This window comes from Martes martes, assembly GCF_963455335.1.
Source record: "Martes martes genome assembly, chromosome: 11".
NCBI lineage: Eukaryota > Metazoa > Chordata > Mammalia > Carnivora > Mustelidae > Martes > Martes martes.
Window position 1 is genome coordinate 80,030,337 of NC_137899.1, and position 26,147 is coordinate 80,056,483.

Here is a 26,147-nt window from a genome sequence, read left to right on the forward strand (position 1 = left end):
GTTATAAATGTAAATAGTTTTGAAAATAAACAATAATTGTCCAAATTATAAAAAGAAAAACATGCACACATCAAAAAAAAAAAGAATCCATGGAGCAAAAGAAAGACCATGGAGAAAGCATTAACAACTTAACATAAAATAACAAGAAATAAAATAAAACACAATATATTTGTTATATCAATAAATATAACATATAAGTGATGAATCACTAAATTCTACTCCTGAAGCCAATATTACACCAAATGTTAACTAACTAGAATTTAAATTAAACTTTGGAAGAAAAAAGAAGACAATGAAAAAATTAGTATAAATTCATTGGCTAAAATGAAAAATTCATATTTGATAGTTTTTAAAATTATATATTATTTATAAGAACACATTTAAAATAATGTGATTCAGAAGAAGTTTTAAAAATGAGAATATATAAAAATGGTTACAAAAAGGTAAATAAAATAAAACAGGAATTAAAATAAAATCTGTTTTGTCATTGTAATTTGAAGTGGTACATGCACCCTAATGTTTATAGCAGAATGTCCAAGTAGCCAAAATATGGAAAGAGCCCAGATGTCCATCGACAGATGAACAGATAAAGAAGATGTGGCATATATATAATGGAATATTACTCAGTCACCAAAAAGAATGAAATCTTGCCATTTGCAATGACATGGATGGAACTAGAGGGTATTATGCTAAGCAAAATAAGTCAGTCAGAGAAATAAATACCATATGATTTCACTTATATGTGGAATTTAAGAAATAAAACAGATAAACATAGAGAAAGGGAAGGAAAAATAAAATAAGACAAAAATAGAGAGGGAGGCAAACCATAACAGACACTGAACTCTAGGAAAAAGACTGAGAGTTGCTGGAGGGGAGGTGGATGGGGGGATGAGGTAATTGGGAGATGGGCATTAAGGAGGGCACTTGAAGTAATGAGCACTGGGTGTTGTATGCAACTGATGAATCACTAATTTCTACCTCTGAAACTAATAATACAGTATACGTTAACAAAAAATAAATTTAAAAAATAAAAAAGAAAATATAATGTTTTGATAATGAACTATCAGAAAGAGAAATTAACAATTCCATTTATAAAGCATCAACAATAATAAAACAGGAATAAACTTAAACAAGGAACTGAAAGACCTATACACTCAAAACTATGACACTAATGAAAGAAATTGAAGACACAAATAAATAGAATGAGATTCTAGGTTCATGGATTGATAAATGCCCATATTATCCAAAGCAATCTATAGATTCAATGAAATCTCTATCAAAATTCCAATGGCATTTTCCACAGATATAGAAAAAAAAAAAACCTAAAATTTGTGTGGAACCACAAGACTCCAAACAGCCAAAGCAATCTTGAGAAAGAAGAATAAACCTGTAGGTATCACATTTCCTGATTTCAAACTATATCACAAATCTAGAGTAATCAAAGCAGTATGGTATATCTTCTCCCATTCCGTGGGTTGTCTCTTTGTTTTGTTGACTGTTTCCTTGCTGTGCAGAAGCTTTTGATCTTGATGAAGTCCCAAAAGTTCACTTTCACTTTTGTTTCCTTTGCCTTTGGAGACATATCTTGAAAGAAGTGGCTTTGGCCAATGTCAAAGAGGTTACTGCCTATGTTCTCCTCTAGGAATTTGATAGATTCCTGCCTCATGTTGAGATCTTTCATCCATTTCAAGTTTATTTTTGTGTATAGTATAAGAGAATGGTCAAGTTTCATTCTTCTACACACAGCTGCCCAATTTTCCCAGCACCATTTATTGAAGAGACTGTCTTTTGTCCAGTGTATATTTTTCCCTGCTTTATCGAAGATTATTTGACCATAGAGTTGAGGGTCCATATCTGGGCTCTCTACTCTGTTCCACTGGTCTATGTGCCTATTTTTGTGCCAGTACCATGCTGTTTTGGTGATCACAGCTTTGTAGTAAAGCTTGAAATCAGGCAACGTGATACCCCCAGTTTTGTTTTTCTTTTTCAATACTTCTTAGCATAAGGAATAACATGGAAGACATTGGGAGATGGAGAAGAGAAGTGAGTTGGGGGAAACTGGAGGGGGAGACAAACCATGAGAGACTGTGGACTCTGAGAAACAAACTGAGGGGTTTTGGGGGGGTAGGGTGAGCCTTGTGGTGGGTATAATGGAGGGCACGTATTGCATGGAGCACTGGGTGTGGTGCATAAACAATGAATTTTGGAACACTGAAAAAAAATTAAATTAAATAAAAAAATTGATCTGGGAATTTCATCACTGACCAACCTAATGTGAAATTTTGGGAGTAGATCTCAGCTATATAACTCAACACCCAAAGAACAAACCAATTACAAAATGGGCAGAAGACATAAACAGACATTTCTCCCAAAAAAAGACATACAGATGGCCAATAGACATATAAAAATATGCTCACCATCACTCATTATCAGGGAAATTTACAAATCAAAACCACAATGAGATTTCACCTCACACCTATCAGAGTGGCTAAAATCAAACACACAAAAAACAAGTGTTAATGAGGATGTGGATAAAAAGGAACCCTCTTGCACTGTTGGTGGAAATATAAACTGGTGCAGCCAGTGTGGAAAACAATATGGAGGCTCCTCAAAAAATTAAAAATAGAGCTACCCCATAATCCAATAATCACAAGAATATGCAGTGAGAAAAAGATAGTCTCTTCAACAAATGATGTTGGGAAAACTGCATAGCTATGTGCCACAGAATAAACTGGACCACTTTATTACACCACAGACAAAAATAAGTTTAAAAATGGATTAAGAACCAGAAAAATCCTAGAAAAGAGCACAGGCAGTAACTTCTCTGACACTGGCCATAACAACATTTTTCTAGATATGTCTCCTGAGGCAAGGGAAACAAACAAAAGTAAAAATAAACTACTGGGAATACATCAAAATAAAAAAAACTTCTGCATAGCAAAGGGAACAACCAACAAAACTAAAAGACAACCTACTGAATGGGAGAACATATTTGCAAATGATATATCCAATAAAGCATTAGCATCCAAAACATATAAAGAACCGATAGGGGTGCCTGGGTGGTTCAGTCATTAAGAGTCTGCCTTCTGCTTAGGTTGTGATCCCGGGATCCTGGGATTGAGCCCGGAGGTGGGTTCCCTGCTCAGCAGGAGGTCTGCTTCTCCCTTCCCCCCTGTCCTTCCCTCCCCACTTGTGCTCTCTCTCACTCTCTCTCAAGTAAATAAATAAAATTGTTTAAAAAAAAAACAAAACCTGATACAACTCAACCCCCACCCCCCCTCGCCAATAATTGCACTACTGGGTATTTATACAAAGAATACAAAAACTCAGGACACCTGAGCAGCTCAGTCAGCTAAGTGTCTGCCTTTGACTCAGGTCATGATCCTAGGATCCTGGGATCAAGCTCCACATCAGGCTCCATGCTCAGCAGGAAGCCTGCCTCTCCCACTCCCTCTCCTCTGGGTTGTGTTCCTTCTCTCTTGTCTCCCTCTCTCTCTCTAACAAATAAATAAATAAAATATTTTTTAAAAAGATATGGTATATAGAAATATACATATATATGATGAAATAGTCTTCAGCCATAAAAAAGAATGAAGTCTTGCCATTTGCAACAATATGGATGAAGCTAGGGAGCATAATGCTAAGTGAAATAAGCCAGTCAGAGAAAGACAAATACCATATGACTTCACTCATAAGCAGAATTAAACAAAACAAATGAACAGCAACCAAAAAGAGACAAACCAAAAAAGCAGACTTTTAACTGTAGAGAACAAACAGATGGTTACCAGAGAGGAGGTGGGTGGATGAGTGAAGTAGGTGATGGGGATTAAGAGTGCACTTATCTCGATGAGCACTGTGTAATATATGGAATTACTGAATTACTATATTGTACACCTGAGACTAATATAACAGTGTGTCAACTACACTGGAATTAAAATTTTAAAAATTACATTCTGGTTACAAACCACATGATCTATTTTTAGTAAACATGGAAATGAGAAAATTCAGCTTAAGATGGTAGAGGTCATGTAGCATTGCTGTTACTCTGCAGAGAGAACAGTCAGTAGAGGAGTGCAAAAATGCAACAAAACCTTTAACTCAGAGAACTAAAACCATACTCCAAGGAAGGATCATCAGCGTCACAACCAGCAGCGACAGCAGCAGCCACCACCACCATCAGTACCCACAAATGGACAACAAGCCAGCCACCAAAATGAACGTTTGACTATTAACCTGAAGAATTTTAGGAAACCAGGAGAGAAGACCTTCACCCAACACAACCAGCTCTTTGTGGGCAGTCTTCCTCCTGACCTCACTGAGGATGAGATGAGGAAACTCTTTGAGAAATGTGGGATGGCAGGCGGGAGTCTTCATTCATAAGGAGAAGGGCTTTGGCTCTATCCGCTGGCAAACAGGAACACTGGGGGAGATCTCGAAAGCAGAGCAGGACAACGTGCTGCTCTGTAGAAAGTGGCTGAGTGCGTGCTCTACCTGCCGTAGTGCACTCAGTACGGTGAGAAATCTTCCTTGGTGTGTTTCCAACGAACTGCTGGAGGAAGCTTTTTCCATGTTTGGCCAGGTGGAAAGGGTTGTAGTCATTGTGGATGATCGAGAAAGGCCCCCAAGGGAAGGAACTTGAATTCTCAGGGAAGCCAGCTGCTCGGAAAGCTCTGGACAGGTGCAGCGAAGGCTCCTTCCTGCTGAGCATATTTACTCAGCCTGTGACTGTGGAGCCCATGGACCAGCTGGATGATGAAGATGGACTTCCCAAGAAGCTGGTGATAAAGAACCAGCCATTTCACAAGGAGTGAGAGCAGCCACCCAAATCTGCACACCCTGGCTCCTCTGAGTATGAGTATGCCACGTGCTGGAAGGCACTCCCTGAGACGAAGAAGCAGCAGCAGGACCAAGTGGACCGCAACATCAAGGAACTTGTGAGAAGCTGGAGATGGAGGCTACCCGCCGTGACACCAGCTCATGCTGATGAGACAGGATTTGATGAAGCGTCAAGAAGAACTCGGAGGATGGAAGCGCTGCACAACCAAGAAAGGCAAAAAATGGAAGCAACTGGAGCTCAGACAGGAGGAGGAGTGCAGGCGTTGTGAGGAGGAGACACAGCAGCAACAGCAAGAAATGAGGCAGCTACAGCAGGAAAGATTCAAGGAAATGTGCCCTGATGCAAGAGAACAGGAGATATGGATGGGCCAGGTGGCAATGGGAGGTGCTGTGGGCATCAACAACAGAGTCACCGTGCCCCAGCTCCTCCAGGACCTGTCACCATTATGCCAGATGGAACCTTGCGATTAACCCCACCAACAACTGAACTCTTTGGCCAAGCTGCTACAATGGAAGAAATTGGGGCAATTAGTGGAACCTCCCATCACCCCACCCTGCGTTCAACCATGTAGCTGCTGGAGCTGAATTTGCTCCAGACGAACATCTCTGATACTAACAAAAATCTCAATGTCTAGTTTCCCATAAACCCTTAAAAGAAGGACCCTAGCCTAGCCTGAATTCTGCCTTGGAAAAGTGTTAGGGGTTTCTCCCAATAGTTGGGTCTTCCTTGCCTGGACTACTCTGAGGGAGTTTGCTGGAGGCTGAGGGTAAGGGAGGGGCGATATTTAACAAATCAGTTCTGTGTGGTATATCATTTAACAAATTGATTCTGTGTGGTGCATTCCTGAAGTCTCCCTTGATTATTGAGGGCCTGGGGGTGTGGGTGGGGAGGAACTATGGCAAAATGGATCCAGTTAGAGCTCCCATTAATCTTGATCATTCCATTCTTTATTCATCCTGTTATATTTGCTTTCTCATTCTTATACCCTCCAAACCCAGGGGCGCTGCCACATACACCACAAAAAAAAAAAAAAAAAAAAAGAAAGAAATCCCACCCCAAGGACCTTAGTCCTATTGTTCCATTCACTTGCAGGTGGGAATTCAGGCAAATGTCCAGAGAGGTCACAGACAACAAACATACAGTTCTATTATGGCCCATATATCACCCCTTCATGTCCTAAGGAAGACATTTTCTCTTAGAGATTTTCATTTTAGTGTATCTTTAAAAGTCTTGCGTTAAGTTTCCTCCATCTTTTTTCTTGGGTAAGGACAACCCAGGAATGGCCCTTTTGTGTCTGTGATGTTGCTATTCACATATTTTCTTGATAGGCCTAGTACAATCTTGGAAACAAGCTTACTATGTGCTGAAGGTCAGACAGTCACTCTTAGCCTTGCCTATCCTAGGTAGTTATGCTGTGCATTATTTTTTACTGGTGTACCATGTTTGATTTGTCCCTGATATCTTTGGAGTTTTTCTGAGAAATGGATCAGTAATGCAGTGTCTACTTATTAAAATACATTTTAAATCTTTAAAAAAAGAAATGAGAGGGAACCTGGGTGGCTCAGTGGGTTAAAGCCTCTGCTTTCTGCTCAGGTCATGATCCCAGGGTCCTGGGATCGAGTCCCGCATCGGGCTCTCTGCTCAACAGGGAGCCTGCTTCCTCCTCTCTCTCTGCCTTCCTCTCTGCCTACTTGTGATCTTTGTCTGTCAAATAAATAAATAAAATCCTTAAAAAATTTTTTTAAAAATGAGAAAATGCATGCATTAGATATTATCATTAATTTTTGCAATAATTCTTTCTTCAAGTTCATGCTTTTATGTTATTAAGTAAATTGTCAAAGAAATAAATTCACCCAAGTCCCAGTATCTTAAAAAAAAAAAGTATGGTATTGGCATAAAGGCACACAGATCAATGGAACAGTGTAGAGCACAGAAATGAACCTATGCTTATATGGTCAGTTCATTTTCAACAAAGGAGCCAAAAATAAACAGTAGGGAAGGACAAGCTCTTCACCAAATACTGTTCGGAAAACTGGATGCCCACCTACAATAAAATGAAACTGGACTCCTACCCTATACCACACACAAAATCAACTCAAATTTTTTCCAAAGAGGACATACAAATGACTGACAGGTACATCAAAAAAAAATGTTCAGCGTCACTAATTATCAGAGAAATGCAAATCAAAACCACAATGAGGTATCACCTCATGCTTGTTAGGATGGCTCTTATCAAAAAGACAGATAACAAATGCTGGTGTGGATGTGGAGAAAATGGAGCCTTTGTGCTTTGTGCTTTGTTGGTGGGAATGCAAATTGGTATAGTCACTATGGAATTCACTATGGAATACAGTATGGAGTTTCCTCAAGAAATGAAAAATAGAACTACCATGCGATACAGCAACCCCACTTCTGGATATACATCCAAAGCATACAAATCTATTTTCTCAAAGAGATAACTGTATTTTCATGGTCATTGCATCATTATTCACAATAGCCAAGATATGGAAAGATACGGAAACAACCTAAGTGCCTATTAACAGATGAATGGATCAAGAAAATGTGGTATACGACCAAATGGGATTTATTCCTGGGCTTCAAGGTTAGTTCAACATCCACAAATCAATCAATGTGATACAATACATTAATAAAAGAAAGAACAAGAACCATATGATACTCTCAATAGATGCTGAAAACGCATTTGACAAAGTACAGCATCCTTTCTTGATCAAAACTCTTCAAAGTGTAGGGATAGAGGGCACAATCCTCAATATCACAAAAGCCATCTACGAAAAACCCACAGCGAATATCATTCTCAATGGAGAAAAATGGAGAGCTTTTCCACTAAGATCAGGAACATGGCAGGGATGTCCACTATCACCACCGCTATTCAACATAGTACTAGAAGTCCTACCCTCAGCAATCAGACAACAAAAAGAAATTAAAGGCATCCAAACCACCAAAGAAGAAGTCAAACTCTCACTCTTTGCAGATGATATGATATTTTTTTATGTGGAAAATCCAAAAGACTCCACTCCAAAACTGCTAGAAGTTGTACAGGAATTCAGTAATATAAATCCAGTACAGGAATTCAGGATATAAAATCAATGCACAGAAATCAGTTGCATTTCCATAAACCAATAACAAGACAGAAGAAAGAGAAATTAAGGAGTTGATCCTATTTACAACTGTACCCAAAACCATAAGATACCTAGGAATAAACCTAACCAAAGAGGCAAAGAATCTGTACTCAGAAAACTATAAAGTACCCATGAAAGAAACTGAGGAAGACACAAAGAAATGGAAAGGTGTTCCATGCTCATGGATTGGAAGAACAAATATTATGAAAATGTCTATGCTACCTAAAGGAATCTACACATTTAATGCAATCGCTATCAAAATATGATTTTTTTTAAGAACTGGAATAAATAATCCTAAAATTTATATGGAACCAGAAAAGACCTCGAATAGTCAGAGGAATATTGAAAAAGAAAGCCAAAGTTCATGGCATCACAATTCCAGACTTCAAGCTCTATTACAAAGTTGTCATTATTAAGAAAGTATGGTACTGGCACAAAAACAGACATATAGATCAATGGAACAGAAGAGAGAGCCCAGAAATAGACCCTCAACTCTATGGTCAACTAATCTTCAACAAAGCAGGAAAGAATATCCAATGGAAAAAAGACAGTCTCTTCAACAAATGGTGCTGGGAAAACTGGACAGCCACATGCAGAAAAATGAAACTGGACCATTTCCTTACACCACACACAAAAATAGACTCAAAATGGATGAAAGACTTCACTGTGAGACAAGAATCCATCAAAATCCTTGAGGAGAACACAGACAGCAACCTCTTCGACCTCAGCCACAGCAACTTCTTCCTAGGAACATTGCCAAAGGCAAGGGAAGCAAGGGCAAAAATGAACTATTGGGATTTCATCAAGATCAAAAGCTTTAACACAGCAAAGGAAACAGTCAACAAAACCAACAGACAACTGACAGAATGGGAGAAGATATTTGCAAACAACATATCAGATAAAGGGCTAGTATCCAAAATCTATAAAGAACTTATCAAACTCAACACCCAAAGAACAAATAATCCAATCAAGAAATGGGCAGAGGACATGAACACTCATTTCTGCAAAGAAGACATCCAGATGGCCAACAGACACATGAAAAAATGCTTCACATCACTTGGCATCAGGGAAATACAAATCAAAACCACAATGAGATTCCACCTCACACCAGTAAGAATGGCTAAAATTAACAAGTCAGGGAATGACAGATGCTGGCGAGGATGCGGAGAAAGGGGAACCCTCCTACTGTTGGTGGGAATGCAAGCTGGTGCAACCACTCTGGAAAACAGCATGGAGGTTCCTCAAAAAGCTGAAAACAGAGCTACCCTATGACCCAGCAATCGCACTACTGTGTATTAACCCTCAAGATACAAACGTAGTGATCCAAAGGGGCACGTGCACCCGAATGTTTATAGCAGCAATGTCCACAATAGCCAAACTATGGAAAGAACCTAGATGTCCAGCAACAGATGAACGGATAAAGAAGATTGGTGTGTGTGTGTATATATATATATACATATATATGTGTGTATATATATATATGTACGTATATATATATACACATACATACATACATACACAATGGAATACTATGCAGCCATCAAAAGAAATGAACTCTTGCCATTTGCGATGATGTGAATGGAACTAGAGGGTATTATGCTGAGCGAAATAAGTCAATCAGAGAAAGGCAATTATCATATGATCTCCCTGATATGAAGAAGTTGAGAGGCAACGTGGGGGGGTTGGGGGGTAGGAAAGGAATAAATTAAACAAGATGGGATTTGGAGGGAGACAAACCATAAGAGACTTTTAATCTCACAAAACAAACTGTGGGTTGCCGGGGGGAGGGGGGAGGGAGAGGGTGGAGGGTTATGGACATTGGGGAAGGTATGTGCTATGGTGAGTGCTGTAAAGTGTAAACCTGGTGATTCACAGAACTGTACCCCTGGGGCTAATAATACATTATATGTTAATAAAAAAATTAAATTTTTTTAAAAAAGAAAACGTGGTATATACATATATAATGGAATAATATTCAACCTTTAGAAAGGAGGAAATCCTTTCATTTGCAACAACATGGATGAAACTGGAGAGCATACTGCTGTGTGAAATAAGCCCTACAGGGAAAACAAATGCTGCATGGCATTACTTATGTATGAAATCTAAAACAAACAATCAAACAAAAAACAGTAAAAAAGTGGTTGCCAGGGGCTTCAGGGTGAGACATATAAGTACAGGTTGATAAAGATACAAACTTTAAGTTATAAGATTAATAAGGACTAAGGATCTAGTGTACAACACGATAACCATAGGTTGGTGACACTGTATTGTACAACTGAAATTTGCTAAAAGAGTAGAACTTAAATGTTCTCACCAAGAAAAGGTAATTATGTGATGTGATGGATGTATTAATTAATCCTTTCACAATGTATACATACATCAACTTTGTTTTGTAAACTTAAATATCTTAGAATTTTATTTGTCACTTATACCTCAATAAAACTGAAAAACAATCTGTTTGGCATAAGCAGAATTGTAGTTCATATTTCCTGGATGCAATATGTCAGGAGTATGTTTAACATAACACATTCAATCCTAAAAGTAACCCTCCAAGGCTTATTAGCTCCATTTGACAGATGAAAGTACTGAAGCCACAGAGAGACTAAATAACTTATTCAAAGTCCCACAATGTCATTGGAGGAGACAGGATTCCAGCCCAGATTTTCTAGTTCCAGAACCTGACTCTCTGGCAGCCTTGTGCTGTTTTTACAGTCCAATAAAAGGAATATTTATAATATATATTTTAAATGCTTAGAACATTTTCAAGAAAGATATACTAGAAATTGGCAAAATAGTAGTTTCCTTTAAAGAGAGTAACTAGGGATAGAAGAAGTTTTTACTTTTAATTTCAGTCAGTTTTTATTGTTCATTTATTTTTATTTTATTATTATTGTTGTTGTTGTTGTTGTTTTAGAAAGAGTGCATGAACAGGAGATGTGGGGCAGAAGGGTAGAGGAAGAGAGAGAGAGAGAATCTGAAGCAGACTTCATGCCCAGCATGGAGCCTGACACGGGCTCAATCTTACCATCATAACCTGAGCAGAAATCAACACTCAGATGCTTAACCAGCTAAGTCACGAAGGCACCCCATTTTTTAATCATTTATTTGAGGGAGAGTTAAAGATTGGCCTCCATGTAACACTGGATGCATACAAAACTATATATGAAAAATTTACTTATATTTTGCAGCATAATAATAAAATGAATTCCTATGAATCACACATTGTCAAACATTACCAATACTATACGTTACCAATACACCAAGAGCCCTATTGTAACTTTCTAATCATATCACTGTAGCACTTTTTCTTTTTTATTAAAAAGTTTGACTGGAGATACTTGGATGGCACAACTGCCTCACTTTTGTCTTCTTTATACTTGTCCAAATATTTAAGAAACTAAAAAGTAAAGTGGAGAGGTAGATTAGAATGTTACATTCTCAAAAACGTAATAGCTGTGCACCCCAGTCGCATTGTATGTGAGAGCATATTAAACCTAGCTATGCCGTGATTAAACCCGTATATTCCTTCCGGTGTCTGGGTGGCTCAGTTGGTTAAGTGGCTGCCTTTGGCTCAGGTCCTGATCCCAGGGTCCTGGCATCGAGCCCCACATCAGGCTCCTTCCTCAGTGGGGAGCCTGCTTCTCCCTCTCCCTATGCCTGCGGCTCCACCTGCTTTTGCTCTCTGTCAAATAATTTTTTTTAATTAAATTTAAAAAAACCTATATTCCTCACCTGATGCAATGTGAGACACTACTGAAATATCTACCATAAAGTTCATATAACAGGTTATTCTACAACCTCTCAAAGGGTAAGTTAGTTCCAAAGGGAAAAAAGCAATTTTATGCAAGGACATTGCTTTTTAAAAAACACGTGTATGAAAAAAATTGCACATGTTTAAAGATTGTTATCACTATTAACGATAACATGAGAACTTATTTCCACAGGTACTATCTGCTTTTGTCACTCTACTCATTGTCATTGCCAACATCACTTTTGATTTTAAAAAAAAGAAGAAGAAGAAGAAAAGAAAAAAGCAACTGAAAACCTTGAAATCCAAAGATCTTTCTTATGTGATTCTGGGATGAACAAACAAGTATTGTTCAACTGTTCCATAATAAGGTTAAGGACCTTTAATAATGTCAGTGCATTGATGATACTGTCAAAAGCTTTATTCTAATTCTGAACACACAGGCAGAATAAACTGTTCACTGGTGCTTTTAGGTGTTCTTTTAAAAACCTTTAAAAACCTGGTGCCATATGAAATCTTTAGCACTTAATGGAGAAGTTTCAATTCTTGAGAAAGCTACTTATATGAAATAATGTTTTTTTTTTTTCATTAGCAAATTGAGACCCAGCAAAATTTTTCAAATAAATTCAAGTTTCTTAGAAACACATTTTATATAATACATTCTTTACAAGTGATAGTTTACTTCTTTCACTGCGAAGTGTCAAAATGACAATTCAGGAAATTGGATGTGAAGATGCTATTTGAAACACTACACACACAAAAAACATATCCTTCAGCATAATCTTGGCATTGCTGGCACAGAGATGATTTCAGTAGAAGGATCTTAAAAGTATGAGCCAACACAAGCCATGTTTCTAGAATAATCTATACATTGTTATGTTCACTTTAGAATACATTTTAAATACACATAGGAGTCACTTGAAATAATTTATCACTCTGCTCCCAAACAGTTATTATTGTTACTATTTATATTATCATTACTGTTTTCTGAACACAATTTATTGATGTTCTGGTAGATGCCAAGAACCTACTAGGGGCCTTATATACACTTTCTCTAACCCACACAATTCTACAATTCTCTCATGAGGAAATGAAAGGTGTCCCAAGGTCCCACTGCTGGAAAATGGCAACACTGGCTGGTAGCCCGAGCGCAACCACCTCAAAAGTCTCTCTTCAATGACCTATACATCCTCACATGTTTCTGTATATAAACCATAGTTTTTCATCTGGGTTGAAAATCAGCCTACACTGTAATTTTTAATAATAATTTTATAACAATTTACAAAGAAAATGATACTTTCCAACCAGCTGGCATTTTTAACAATTGAGGCAGCTGATCAATTTGTAATAAGCTGGCATTTTTATTTCTTACCACTGTGCTCTCCATCGGTCTTCCTTCCCTCTCTGCACACAACACTTTAAATCCACCTATCCATACACTTTTATGATAAAATCAGATGCTATGAAGTGCATTAGGGATGACCCAGAAAGCAAGATAAGAGACTGATATATTCGGCAATTTGGAAAGTGATAAAAAAAATTATCTGTGGCATAGGCCAGCTTTATACATCAGCTTAAATAGTGGCTCAAGAGCAAGATTCTTTGAAAATTTAGAAGTTTTTGATAAATACTACCTTCTGGCATTGATTGGAAGCTGACTCTGAAATGGTGATTAGCCTGCAGAAAGTTACTGGGGAGTGCACCCTTGTGTAAGACAGGGGTAAGAACCAAGATGAGGTAAGGTGATAAGGTGGGATGGTTCCAACAAAGGCCCCATCTGACCCCACAGGGAGCTTGGCAGCTGGGATGCCCATTCAGAAATATCCAAGCTGGGATAAAGGTGATGAGAAACTATACCCACTCATTGCTCAGTTTTTTGATCCAGACTGCCCTAGAAGGAGCCAGATCTCGGGAGAGGTCATTTTCTTCAGCTGATGGTAATGCCAGGAAGGTGTGATGGCTGCATACCCTCTTCCAGCAGTATCTTCAGCAGCTGAAAAGGGTCAGGGCAGCCCATCACATGTTCATCACATGTTATCAGTTGAACTGTGATTCCCCATTTATGTTGAACCCCTATTCCCTAGGACCTCAGAATGTGACCTTATTTAGAAATAGGGTCACTGCAAAAGTAGTTATTTGAGATGAGGTCATAGTGGAGTAGAGTGGGCCTTTAATTAAATATGACTGGTGTCCTTACAAGAGGGAATTTGGAGACACACACACTGGGAGAACAAGTTCTCACTCAAGACCCACAAACCCATGTATAATTCAGTAATTCTTCCCAGATATAGGCCTATACACAGGTGCATAGATAAGATGTAGAAGTTATAGGGGTGCCTGGGTGGTTCAGTTGGCTAAGCAGCTGACTTCAGCTCAGGTCCTGATCTCAGGGTTCTGGGATTGAGCCCCAGGTCAAGCTCCCTGCTCAGCAGGAGTCTACTTCTATCTCTCTCTCTCTCCCCAGCTCTTATCTCCTGCTTGCACGCTCTCTCTCTCTCTCTCTCTCAAATAAATAAAATATATTTTTTAAAAAGATGTAGAAGTCATAAAGGGGCTTTTCCAGACATCTTTTGGGATTCTTTTTAGCTAAAATTCAGAATAACTGCTGTCCTGACTTTTAGAATGCTTTAGCTTTCCGAAGAGAACAAAAACTGCTTCTGATGAGAGCTCCTAGAGTAAGCACATAAGGCTCTGACCTGCCTTTTCACCATTTGTTTTAATAATTTAGGTAAGACACTGATATCATGTTGTAAGGACCCATTTAGCCAGAGCACTTCCATCAGTTAAACGATAACTTTGTTGTCTAAAACTTAAACTGTCCCTGCTCCCCTTCCCCCAGGGGACTTACTTAAAAACAAGTCCCAGAAAAACAACAACAACAACAACAACAAAAACAAGTCCCGGAAACCAGCCCCAGGTAACAAAGCCCAGATACAAGGGTGGGTCAGGCCAGGTGGAGACATCTGATCAGTAGGGGGATGCATACTGTCTCCCTAGTTACCAAGCAGTATGGGCTCTGCCCTTGGGGCACCTTTTGGGCAACAATTCTAACCAAGGTGATAGGCTAGGTCAAATGTCTACTATAGGGTAAACTGTAATTCAATTGGTCACTTATGTGTGACCTAACATGACTGTGGAGTTTCCTCTGTGTGTTACAATCTCATTGGCCACCTGTGTGTGGCCAGGCCCAACCACATGGCCTTTGCCCTTAAAAGCTAGTCTGTGAAACAGAGAAAGGTCGCCCTCCCAGTGGAGGGAAGGGGCGTTCCCGCATCCTCTCCAGCCCTGGGGAGCATGGCTGCATCCAACTTCTCCCCGGTGGGCTATACCTTGGAGCTCCGCACCCAGACAGACAGATCGATCTCACAGAGTAAAATCTGGAGATCTTACCTCTGGAGGCTTTTCCCAGAAATTCTGATGCTGGCTCAGTTCTCATCGTTTAATCTCGGACAAGTCCCCAAATGACAGGTCCCCCAATAATGGGTCCATGATTAAAGGAGTGAGACTGATACAAAGCGAAGGTCAAGCAAAGCTTTATTTCATGCCAAGCATCAAGAATCAAACCGAACGTTTGGGGCCGCACCTCTTACAAGACAGGGCAACCTTTCTCTGTTTCACAGACTAGCTTTTAAGGGCAAAGGCCATGTGGTTGGGCCTGGCCACGCACAGGTGGCCAATGAGATTGTAACACATAGAGGAAACTCCATAGTCATGTTAGGTCACACATAAGTGACCATTTGAATTGCAGTTTACCCTATAGTAGACATTTGACCTAGCCTATCACCTTGGTTAGAATTGGTGCCCAAAAGGTACCCAAAGGGCGGGGCCCATACTGCTTGGTAACTAGGGAGACAGTATGCATCCCCCCCACTGATTGGATGTCTCCACCTGGCCTGACCCACCCTTGTATCTGGGCTTTGTTACCTGGGGCTGGTTTCCGGGACTTGTTTTGTTGTTGTTGTTGTTTTTCCGGGACTTGTTTTTAAGTAAGTCCCCTGGGGGAAGGGGAGCAGGGTCAGTTTAAGTTTTAGACAACAAAGTTATCGTTTTTTTTTTTTTTTTTTTTTTTTTAAATATTTTATTTATTTATCTGACAGACAGAGATCACAAGTAGGCAGAGAGCAGGCAGAGAGAGAGGGAAGGAGAAGCAGGCTCCCTGCCGAGCAGAGAGCCCGATGCGGGGCTCGATCCCAGGACTCCGGGACCATGACCCGAGCCGAAGGCAGAGGCTCTAACCCACTGAGCCACCCAGGCGCCCCACAAAGTTATCGTTTAACTGATGGAAGTGCTCTGGCTAAATAGGTCCTTAATGTTAACCAAACCTTGAAGAAAACAGACCTTGGATGTTAGTTACTTGCATGTGACAGAACCAATATCCAAAAAGACTAAACAACAGAATAAACCTAAATGATGAAATATGTCACAGAAATATGTAATGTAATGTCCTTAGTTAAAAATAAGTTTAAACATAGGATGAGAAATACATGATTAAAAATGATCATAGGTTTCCATCGACCATGAGCTCATGCCAAGTCAACTCTAAAGAGACTGTGAGGAGAGAGCAGTCTTTGTCGAGGAAGCCCACAAGGAAGGCAGTGACTGTCCAGTGTTTCCCAAGGCAGTCAGACCACACCTAAGGTGTTAAATTCAAGTACCACCTTCCCCAGGGCTCCTGCCAAGCTAAAGACTACTCAGAAGAAATTAGCATGTGATGAATGACTTCATGTCATTTCACATTCAGAAGAACACTGAAGGAACTGGGAAGAATTCACCAGGGGAATGGGAATTTCACCAATGGGAAACAAAGACTGAAAGCCTACTGTAGATAAGAGATTAAACTTGAGAAAAAAATGAAACAAGATGGGATCAGAGAGGGAGACAAACCATAAGAGATTCTTGATCTCGGGAAACAAACTAAGGGTTGCTAGGGGGTGGGGGAGGAGGGATTGGGTGGCTGGGTTATGGACATCGGGGAGGGTATGTGCTACGGTGAGTGCTATGAATTATGTGAAACTGACGATTCACAGACCTGTACCCTTGAAGCAAATAATACATTATATGTTAATTAAAAAAAAAAAAAAAGATTAAGCTTGCTCTAACTGGTCCTGAGAAGGAGACGTTTCAGAGACACTAACCACTGTTAGTTAAAGAGGAACTTAGGAACCATGAGAGCTATGCAGGGAAACAGAAACAGAGCAGTGAGCTCTCTAAAATTAGATCCAGCAGAGTTGTACTCACTTCCCAGGCACAGCAGAGAAAAGACAGATGCATGGGATAGAGAATATGCCTTCTGTGAACCTAAGTTTTGTGATTTCTCCATTCCTGGTCAAAAGGTCTGTCCAACACCTCAGTGCATAATGCCCACCCGTTCATCAGCCCCTTTTCACTTTGTATTTCATTCTTCCAGGCCAATTAAAGGGTCACAGAATCTTGGACTCAAAAAGAACCTGGAAGACCCCTTGATGCAATTTGTCACCCTGGCAGAAATCTTGCATTTGACACTCCTGAGAGGTAGCATACATCGCACCCCAACTGGGCTCCCATTTGATGCAGCCCCCATTGCCCTTAGCATCCTGAAACATCCCCACTACCTTAGCCCCATCAGCCCACATCTGTGTCCTGTGCTCTCTTTGACTGAGAGCCTGGCTTTTGGAACCTCCCTGCATCTAATCCTGACTCTGCCCATTCCTAGCTATATGACTATAAGCAAATTGTATAACTTCCCTGTGTCTGTTCTGTCATACAGAAAACAGAAATTATTATAGTACCTACATTACAGTACTATTATAAAGACTGAATGTGTTGGGGCACCTGTTTGGCTCAGTGGAAGAAGGTACAACTCTTGATGTTAGGGTTGTGAGTTCAAGCCCCACATCAGGTGTAAAGATAATACCTAAGTCAATATTTAAAATAAATAAATAAAGATTAAATGTGCTAATACGTGTAAAACACTCAGAACAGCACCTGCCAGGTAAATGCAAAGTAACTGTTAGCAAATACCACCTTACATACACTTCCTTCTCTATACTGGGTTTCATGTTTTCCACAACTCCTTGTGCTTTTTATTCCTCTCCCCCCAATAATACATGCACCCATAACCTTAACTAAGGTGCTGCCAGGAATGGTTGTGAGTATAGGGAAGAGACACACACTGTGGTGAAGCCTGTTCCCTGTTATTCTTCCATCTGGACAATTTCCCCTACAGCATCTTGTAAAAATAGTTTCCAAAGGCCCATTTCCTGAACTAAATCATGTCACAGTACTAGTAAAATAACATTCTACAGGAGAAGTCGTGACGAAAACCATCTTCAGCTCTCTCTCTCTCTCTGCCAAAAGTCACCTTTTCATTCATGCTGCTGGTGATAACATTTCTCCAGTGGCTTACTGTACCAGCAACCTTCTAAACCAACCATCGACATGTAGACCACAAGCTCCCAAATCAATTAGCCTTGTGTAATAATTACTTTGCTAGCCTTTAAAAACCCTTTTCTATCCCCACCTTTACCCCACCATCCCTGAAAGATCTAAAATAAAGGATAGGAAGAGACTACCCTGTTCAACTGCTATCATTATGATCACAAGTTTATTAGGGACAAGAAGGGAAAGATTTCTTTCGTAAGAGAAAATACAAATAACAGCATGAACCTAAGTTATTGTCATCAGAAACTAAAACTCCCCATGTTGCTAGTCTCTCCTTCTCCTGGATGTCCTTCACAGCCAGCGTGCTCTAGGCCCACCCGCATCTGCTCCTGGCAGCTACAGCCCCATTCCTTCTAAGCCTTCGGCTGGATGCTTGGTTCCTTAGATTACTTGAAACCCATCACTTATTTTCCAGAGCCTTAAAAAAGTTTCTTTCTTTGCTGTGATACCATATGCCCTGTCCCACGCTCACCACACTTCCCCATTGTAGGTCTCTGGTTGGGGAGGGGGTGATGCAGGGGCAGAGAAAAAAGTTGAAAGGCAATCACCAATCACCCTTGGCAAGAATTCTGCAACTCACAGATCCCACACCGACACCACCATAAGAATAGTTTTTTCCAACTCATACCACGTTATCAACCAGTGACATGCCACATATGAACTTGTTTACAAGTTGTTAATTACAATACAGCCTAATTCTGTTTCTAACATGGCCCTGGCTTGGTAGGCAGGCCATCTCCTGCTACACCCTTGAGAGAGAATGACTCAAGGGGAGAAGCCAAAGAATCTTTTATTACAATTCATGGTGGTTCATTAAGACAACCTTAGGAGTGATGGAACAACCTTTCTGCTTACCTACAAATTCTAAGCCTATAGAAAATTAGAATAAACCTAATCTTTGGATGGTGCCTGATTCCATGGAGCACAGACAAATCCTTTCCCCCAGGGGATTCTGATCTGGATGCAGTTAGACCTGTTGGAGATTATCTTGAAACAATTTAAATAAAGTTTCCAATAAAAATCCAGTAATGCTGTACCTAATTTTAATTGACAAGTCTAGGTATTTAAGACTTTTAACTGTAAGTAGTTAATTAATTCAAACTCCAAAATCAGATACTTAATAACATTTTAATAGGAAAACCTAGTAGACCACAAATGTCTCTCAGTTAGGAAATGTGTAACATGGGGAAAATTATGCGTGTGTGTGTGTGTGTGTGTGTGTGTGTGTGTTAAGAAGTAGGACCCATGGGGCCCATTTTAGGTTAACTGAAAAAATAAACCAGGGATGGAATAAGCTTAAAACCCCAAATATTAAGTGTTTTTTCTTTCATTTCAGGTAGGCTCCATGCCCACCTGACTGAGCCAGCCAGGTACATCCCAAATGCTAAGTTCTTATCACTTTCCAAGCAAATGCTTTTTGTAACCTCAAATACAGTCACCATTCTTTTTCTTTTGATAATTCCCATTAAACAGATAACAGGATGGAGGAAAAAATGTTTAAATGTGCCATAGAACTTGAACTGTTGTAAATATATTTCTTCTTTAAAACTGAGTTGAAAGTAAAGTCAAACAAACTAAAACAAAACAAAACAAAACAAACAAACAAAAAACCCAAAACTTGAGATTGAGTCTTTTTCAGGATACCAAAGACAAATACCAGATTGTTTTAATGATATTTAAGTTTTTATGAAAATATAAGGACAGTCACTGGTTTGGCTGATATGTCCTTAATGGAACTGTTTGATCAAATAAGCAGCCTGGTTTGCTACAAAGTAGATCTATCTTAGACTTTGTGAATTTCTCTTCTTTTACTGGTACTACTTTTTAACACCTTTTGAATTACCTATTTGTTACTTCTGGCACCCTGGTACACAACATGGGGAGGCAATATAATGCCTGGTTTCTAGCCACTATTTTTCATGCAGTATAAAAACTAGCATCTAAAATAAGTACTTGCTCTCCTGAACATAATGACAGCCTCATTTCTGCAGTCCAATTAGGTAAGTCATGGTGCTAGATATAAATTCTCCTTCTGCTAGATCTAATTGGTAACAATTAAATTTCACCAGTGGGTCTATTCCATATTATTTTAAGATGTACCATCCCAACTTAGCCACAGGTAATAGATGCTGTTCTGAAAACGACTCTCAAAGGTAAGGCTACTTTGCAATTACAGGACAGCATGAAACTTCCATCTGTCTGCCCTTCTGAATTCAACAACCACAGTCCTTGGGTTACAGCCAGCTAACAAAAGACAATATATTATCATCCTTCTTATTAGATTATCCTGTTGACAGTATGATAATCCATGTGTGTGAATAAGGCTGAAAAGAAGGTGAGTGAACAGAATTGCCTTTCTTCACAGCAAGCCTGTGAAAAACATCATTTGGATTTTGGCAAAAGACACTGCCCTCAGAGCATCCCTGGTTGTAGTTCTGCGACTGCACTGTTCAGATTGTATCATCAAAACATCTGCTTGATTTGTTTGTGCTTTGCCCCATCCCCACCCCATGTTGTCATGCTTATTGAAGGCAGGAAATCCAGTGTGTATTTCTCTGAGATCCCTAGGGAACCTGTGATCTTCTCTGAACACTAAGTAATCAATGAGGACTTGTTTAGCTAATTTGTTTGCAACTCCTGTTTGCCAACAGTTCACAGCTACACCACATTACTTGATATAGTGCTTCAGTGAATCCCATATAGGTCCTCAGAACAATGTCACATAGTGGAGAATGCAGGAGACAAGGGATCCTGATACCTGCATTTGGGTCCCACTTTGCTGCAAACTTAAGTGTAATGGGAAATGTTCGGAAAAGTCCCTTCGTTGGGCCTTCAGACTCCCTGCCACCCTCCCACAGAGAATCTTTAATGCCACCTTTTTCATGAGCTCTTTCCTAACTACCTTAGTTAAAATCACAACTACCACCAGCTCCAATCCAGAAGCTCTATCCACTGGTTCTTGTTTTATTTTTCTCCATAGCACTTAACACCATTTCACACATTAACTTATTTATTGACTGTTTCCCCTCACTAGACTGTAACTCCCATAAAAGCTTTTGTCTCTTTTAACAAAAGTATCTCCACTACTTGGAACAATGTATGGGTGACTATAGATACTCACTGAATGTTTGTTAATAAGCAATATATAACTACCATTCCCTTCCGGGAAGGAGATGGAATTAATAGATTGGGACTGGACTAGGGTCCATGGCTTTAAGATTTGTGGGCTTCTTTCCCAGAAGACAAACTACATATTGCAACAAAGAAAGAGAACATATAATATTTGTAAATTTCCTATTACAAGTCCCTCTTTGTTTAGAAATAATGCAAACCCAGTCTTTGTGTTTCTTCTGGAGAACAGGAAGATACTTTCCCTCTAGTGTCCTGTTTAGTAGAAATTATCAAGAAAAAATGAGTGATGACTAGGTCCCAGGTTATGTAAAGCATTTAAAATGAGTGATGATTAGGTCCCAGGTTATGTAAAGCATTTGCTGGAATTTGGCATCCCAGAGAAAGTCAACAAAAGGGGTCATATCTCTTTTGGGAGACAGCACTTCGATACAGCAGGGACTCAGTTGCAAGTTTCAAGAACCTCTCTGCTCATAGCCCATTCCCAACATGGCGAGGGGAATGTCAATTCATGGCTCAGAATTCTTCAAAAATTGAAGAATGCTACCTTTAGGCAAAGGACTGGAAGCAGCAATGAAACATCTCAGTACCGCTCAGTATTCTATTTGACGGTATAAATGGATTGAAAAGATCTTTAGCATGTTCTGTCTCTTGGTGTCCTGCAATTTTCCATTTAATGTCACTTTAAAGAGTTAGAGAATAATGTAACCTAGAGAGAGAAGTGCTGTGAGAAAGATCCATGCAAAGTCTGGCAAGTATATATGATAAGAATTCTTCTAATCCTTCCCCAAAGGCTCATAAGCCCACATAGGTGGGTAACAGTAAACTTGGGAGAGGGAATGCACAGTTTGATTTGTTGTTTTTGTTATGCTTCATTTTAGGACTTTTGGATAAATGGCCCAAGTTGAAACTGATACCCAGGGACTTGAAGTGCCATTAGAATCCAACTGTTAGAATGGAAGCATATGGGAATTAAATAATACATGGTGTTCTGACCTAGATTTGATTCATGGCAGATCCACTGAATCCACTTAATTAATGGACTCATCAAATGGTCATTTCTCTGGACTATGAATGAATATACTTAGTGCATGGCACAATTAACACATTAATTCCTTATATAAGAGCAGTTGCATTGAAGGAAACCAGGTGGAATCTTCTGAATCTGCCCTTACCTATCTGAGATAGCCCTTACCTATCTGAGATAGAAAAGCAAAAGACTTTCACTTCCAGTTATACACAGTAATGAGACCACTGCTCCAACATCATTGCCAACAAGCTAAAAAAAAGCTAAAAAACTAAATTATGGCTTTATTTAACTGATGAAAGGGCTTAGGACACAAACCAAAGTAAACTAAAAAACAGAAAGAGATGAGCTACTTCTATTTCTGACAGAGCAGTAGGAAGAGGAGGAATGTACCCTCGACAATGGCAAGGGGAATCCAAACAAACCTTTAACAAGCCTCTGATAGCAGAACATGTGGACTGGAATCCCAAGAAGTCCCCAGCCAAGAGTGAGTCTGCACCTATCCTAGGCTAACATTTTCCCACAGGTTTTCACCAAGTGCATAAGGAATATAAATCAAAGATTGGTCACAGTGTGGCGGAACCAAGTGAAACATTCCCTGAAGTGCTCTTCAGCAACACTAACACCTGACAACTAGGCTATGGAACCCAAAGACTCTAGAATCTGGGCAGAACTCAAATACTAAGCATGGCTGAATGAAAACTCCTGATGTTGCCCCCAAAAAAGAAAAAAAATATTCAAAACAGAGGTGAATTGAATTTAACTAAGTCCAGATTCAGTTCAAAGTCTAGATTAGATTGCCTAACAATCTTACACTGATGATCTGCCCAAAGAAGGATAACCATAGTATCTACTTCAATCTCTGCTATTCTCTTACACATAATGTCTGGCCATATAATCCAAAAAATATAAGATACAGGAAGAAACAAGAAAATCTGATTCACGGCCAAACAAAACAGATTAAGAGATACCTCCTACTACAAAATATCCCACAGTTAAAAGCTAGTAATTTTAAAGTCCTTATGACAGAGGCCCTGGGTGGCTCAGTCAGTTAAGCATCTGACTCTTGATTTCAGATCAGTTCATGATCTCGGAATTATGAGATCAACCCCTGCATTGGGCTCTGCGCTCAGTGGGGAGTCTCCTAGAGACTCTATCCCTCTTCTTCTCCCTCTCCCCCTGCTTGCTCTCTCTCTCTCTCTCTCTGAAATAATCTTTAAAAAAATAAATATGATATTAAGAAGAGATATAGAAAAAACAAAATGTGAAAACAGATATAGAATTTTAGAAGAGATGGAAACTATAAACAAAAGTTAAAAAAATTACTATAAAAGAAAAATATGGTATCAAAATTAAGAATTCAAGCAATAGACTTAACAGCACAATGGATACGGCAGAAGAAAAAATAAGTAAACTTGAAGATAAGTCAATGACAATTACTTGAATTGAAATGTCAAGAGAAAAAAGAATGAAAAATGAAACAGAACATCTTAAATTACTGGGGCAAATATCTAGGATTCTGATATACATATAAGCAGAATGCCAGAAGTAAAGGAATAAGAAAGTAGAACAGAAGACATTCAAAGAGATAATGCAATTTTTCCCCAAAATGATAAAAATACATCATTCCATGGATCCAAAAGTTTCAGTGAACCACAAGTGGAGAACAAAACACACACACACACAAACACACACACTCACTTATGCACAACATAGTCAAATTCCTAAAAAACAAAGATAAAGAGAAGATCTAAAAAAGCAGATGGATCAAAAAGCACATTACATACAAAGGAAATCTGGTATCAATTCTCATCAGAAAAAATAAGAAAGCTAGTGGAAAAGACCAAAAGAGAATGGAAAAATATTTGAAAATGCTGTAAGAAAAAGAAAAGGCCAACCTAGAATCCCATACCCAGCAAAATCATTCTTCAAAGATGAAGATGAAATAAAGACATTCTCATTAGTGACCACCTGAAAGATTTTTTGTGCCAGAAGATCTGTATGGGAAACATTAAAAGAAGTTTCTCAGGCTGAAGAAAAATACTATCAAATACTGGATATGAGGAAAGAAAAGAAGTACCAATATATAATCACATATTATTAAATTTTTATTTAAAAGATTATCAATTATGAAAAATAAAAACAATAACATTAGTAATGTAAACTTTATAGCAAATACAGAAGTAAAATATGTAAGAATAAGAGAACAGAGGTCAGGAGAAGGAATAAAAGTACTTGCATTGTTTTAAGATTATTATAATTTTCATGAGGTAATAGGATATTACTTAAAGATATTCTATGACAAAATACATACCATAATCTCTAGAGAAGACACTAAAATCAAATGCAGAGATAGAGCTAAAAATAGAGGAGATAAACGAAGTTTCTAAAAAAAAGTTTCTAAAAAAACGAAGTTTCTAAAAAAAAAGTTTCTAAAAAATAACTTCATTGAAAATAAGGCAGCAATGAGGGGTAAAAGGAAACAAAATACAGACGGTAAAATTAGGGAAAGAAAGTAGACAAATTCACAATTATAGTCGAAGATTTTAACAGTTTTCTCGCAGTAAATGGTAGAAAAATTAGACCCCTCCAAAATCACTAAGGATATAGAATATTTGAGTAACACTATCAACCAATTTCATCTAATTAACATTAAGATTAAACCACAATCAAAATTTCATAATACACATTCCTTTCACATGCATAAGGACCACTTGCCAGTATTTAAAATGATAAACATATAACAAAGTATGTTTTCTAACCATGATGGTTTTAGATCAGAAATCAATAAAAAAATAAGACTCCTAGAAAATCCCTAACAGTTGTAAATTAAGTAATACACTTCTAAATAACCCATGAGTCAAATAAGGAAAAACTATAAGAAATCCTGGAAAATATTCTATACTGAAAGATCATGAAAAGACCATAATATATTAGGATAACAAAATTTGTGAAATACAGCAGAAGTAGTGCTTCGAGAAAAAATGTATTGGTTTAAATACTTATATTAGAACAAAAAAGTAAAAAATCAATTAGCTAAGATTCCACTTTAAAAACTTATTTTTTAAGTAGAATAAATTACATCCAAAATAATGGAAGAAAGAGGATAATAAAAAGAATGAAAATCAATACAATCACAAATAGACCAAAAAAATCAACAAAATTTTTTAAAAGTTTAAAAGTCTAATTGAATTTATACTCCTCTAGTAAGATTTATTTTAAAAAATAGAAAACACAAATTACTAATAGCAAGATGAAAGCAGGGACTTCACTATAGATGCTACAAATATTAAAAAGACAGTAAGTGGATATTATGAATAACTTCATACCAAAAAATTTGACAACATAAAGGAAATGAAAAAATTTCTTAAAAAATACAACTTTCCAAAGTGGACAGAAGACAAATTAGAAATCAAATAGCCTTCTATCTATTAAAGAAAGTATATTTGTAACCAAAATCTTGTAACAAAAACAGCTGCAGGCCCAGATAGCATGACCAGTGAATTCTATTAAATACTTAAGGAAGAACTCATTCCAATTTTGCACAAACTATTTCAGAAAATGTAAGAGGAGGGAACACTTCCCAAATCAATTTAAGAAATTAAAGCTGAAAAGATACTAACAAGAAATGAAGGCTACAGAATAACATTTTTTAGGAACACAGGAATAACATAATCTTAACAAAACATTAGCAAATCAATTCGGCAGTATATATAGATATATATATACATGGTATATACATATATAGGGTAATACAATGTAATCAAATGGGATTTTTTAAAAAGATTTTATTTATTTATTTGACAGACAGAGATCACAAGTAGGCAAAGAGGCAGGTAGAGAAAG

At 38.4% G+C, this 26,147-nt stretch overlaps 1 pseudogene across 1 annotated transcript in view; it reads left to right on the plus strand.

Annotated features, from left to right (window-relative positions):
- The window catches only part of LOC308352480 (non-POU domain-containing octamer-binding protein-like), a 28,901-nt pseudogene extending 23,455 nt beyond the window's left edge, over window positions 1–5,446 (plus strand). The window contains exon 2 of the transcript in view: window positions 4,052–5,446. The product of the transcript in view is annotated as a non-POU domain-containing octamer-binding protein-like (transcript). The remainder of the gene's footprint in view (window positions 1–4,051) is intronic.
- Window positions 5,447–26,147: the final 20,701 nt, after the last annotated feature.